The sequence below is a fragment of the Psammomys obesus genome, unplaced genomic scaffold (genome assembly GCF_907164565.1).
Source record: "Psammomys obesus unplaced genomic scaffold, mPsaObe1.curated_primary_1811, whole genome shotgun sequence".
Classification (NCBI taxonomy): Eukaryota; Metazoa; Chordata; class Mammalia; order Rodentia; family Muridae; genus Psammomys; species Psammomys obesus.
The window spans coordinates 33,902,924-33,905,246 of record NW_026596073.1 but is presented as its reverse complement, the minus strand read 5'-3'; the positions used below and the strand labels follow the sequence as shown (position 1 = coordinate 33,905,246).

Genomic DNA, 2,323 nt, shown 5'->3' with positions numbered 1-2,323 from the left:
CCTGTGACAGGGCTGGCCACTCACAAAAGGCTGCCCTTCCTCATCCTCAAGTCTCCAGTTCCATCTCTCTCCACAAGGCTCAGGGTGCTCCACTCTCTTTCTCTCCCTTCTGACCCTTACATACTTGCACATTGTGGTGGCTCCCGCTGCAGGCTGGCCACGCCACTCACTGGAAGGCCTCTGGGCAACGAATTTCATCTGAGCTGCATGGTGTGGCATCAAGCAGGCGTCTACGGCCCCCCTGGGTGGAGGGCAGGTCTGTGGGTGGTCCACAGGTCTTTGTCAGTCTTCCTCCTGCTGCATTGTGCTGGCTAGAGTTGATTTGATTTTTGAGTCCTAGGCATAAGACAGCTCTGGCCACCAAAGCAGACTCCAAGCTAGAATGAACAAAGGACTGCCATCTGCTCTGCCCCTCACTGATATCAGAACAACTCCACCAACAAAGTGTATCTTTGCCTATTCCCGGGGTGGGGGCGGCACCGACAAAAGCGTATACATGTCTAAGAGGCTGGCATCTCTCCCCAGAGCCTGCTGAATCCCATAGCAACTGACCCTTGAAGATTTCCCAGAAAGCTTTGAATCTGTGGCACTCAAGAGGGGTCATGAAAGAAAGAAGTCCCCTCAGAAGCCGGGTTAAATGTGCTCCAGTGGCAGGCACTTAGCCCGGGCGTCTTGTTCTCACTGCCGGGCTACCTGATGGGCATCCTTTAAGGCGTTCAGTATTAAGGAGATATTTTTGTTGCCGTCTGCTTGTTCTAAAATCTGCTGCTGTGTGTGAAGAGGAACATTTTCCGCTCCCACTTTCCTATGTGAAGCATAGGGGAACAGGTGGAACAGTTCCCCCTAGGGACTTCTGTTAGTCTCTGATTTCAATGAAGGGTTTATCAGCAACAGAGATCCCGCTGGGGTTCAGTTGATATCCAGGTGAGAGCTTAAAGCCAGATAGGAGGCCAAGCATCCAAAGCCACAGCAGAAAGGAAAGAATGTCTCCCTTTGGGTGCCTGGAGTATCTAAGTATTTGTGTGCTATTCTCATAATAGGGACTTGAGGGTTAAAGTTCTAGCGCAACCCCGGGCACTAGCTCACTATTCACCCAGAATTTGTAGCCAATACTGCACTGTAGGTTTAACACTATATCTGCCTCATAAATATGCACTCCTCAAAATTAATAAGCACAGAAGACTCTAAGTTTAACAATCCTGCACCTCTTCATCAAGAAGTTTTCTCAGAGATGAGAATATTGTAACCATTTTTTAATAGGATAGGCAAGCAATGGTCCAGTCATAAATCTGTTAAACCAAACGAGTTCACACCCCCAACTGCAAGAGGACAATGTTGCCAGGGAGAGGCTCAGGTATTCCTACCGCCTATGACAGGACTGTGTGTCAATCAATGTGTCATTAGGAAAGAAAGTTCCAGGGTGGACTACACCTAAAAGGGACATCAGGTCCTAAGTGGAATAGTACGGCTCTGGGGAGATACTGTTTGGTTATAAATGTGTAGGTTATAAACAGTGGCGAAGGACAGACAGGCTGATTTAGGTCTGAGGCAATTTCTAATAAATTCCTAGGCACCTTTTTATGACCTCACCAAACCAGCAGTTCCAGGCACAGCAGCTGTGCCCCGTGGCTTAAATAGACTGCGTTATCAAGTCTTAACAAATGACGTGTCAGCCATGAGTTGTGAACACAGAATGCTGGGGGAACATGAAACACGGAAGGGAGCTAAGGGGGGGAGCAATAGTGAGTAAATAGGGAATAGATAATACTGGGCCTGGAGAGATGGCTCAGTTGATAAAGGCCTTGTCGTGCACGCATAGAAGCAGAAGAACCTAAGTTTGGTCCTCAGCACCTACAGATAAATAAGCAAACAGATAAATAAAAGAAATAATAAAGATTAAAGAGCCAGGCATGACATGTCTTTGCAATCAGAGGCTGGAACAAACCGGACCTCTAGGGCTCAGGGACCAGACAGCTTGGCCTACCAAGATGGATGCTCCTGAAGGATGGGAGTCAAGGTTGTCCTTTGGCTTTTATGTGCACATGCAACTGCAAACACATGTGCACCCCACACACATGAAGAGGTACACACAGATACACATATACACACACACTTTCATAAACATCTTTAATACACTTAAAGTCAGGAAAAGAACCATATCATTAAAGTTGAAAACCACTTAGAGATGATCTAACCCTGGTTTCTCTGTTCTAACAATGGAATAAAGTTGTATTTTCTTTCCTTTTTTTTAAGATTTACTTATTTATTATATATATATAATAATATATATATATAATATATATATATTATATATATATATGCC

General features: G+C 45.5%; 1 non-coding gene across 1 annotated transcript; it reads right to left on the bottom strand.

The window, feature by feature from the left end:
* Positions 1 to 327: 327 nt before the first annotated feature.
* On the bottom strand, positions 328 to 470 carry LOC129690565 (small nucleolar RNA SNORA48). Its single transcript, XR_008722318.1, has one exon. It is a non-coding gene; the product is annotated as a small nucleolar RNA SNORA48 (small nucleolar RNA).
* Positions 471 to 2,323: the final 1,853 nt, after the last annotated feature.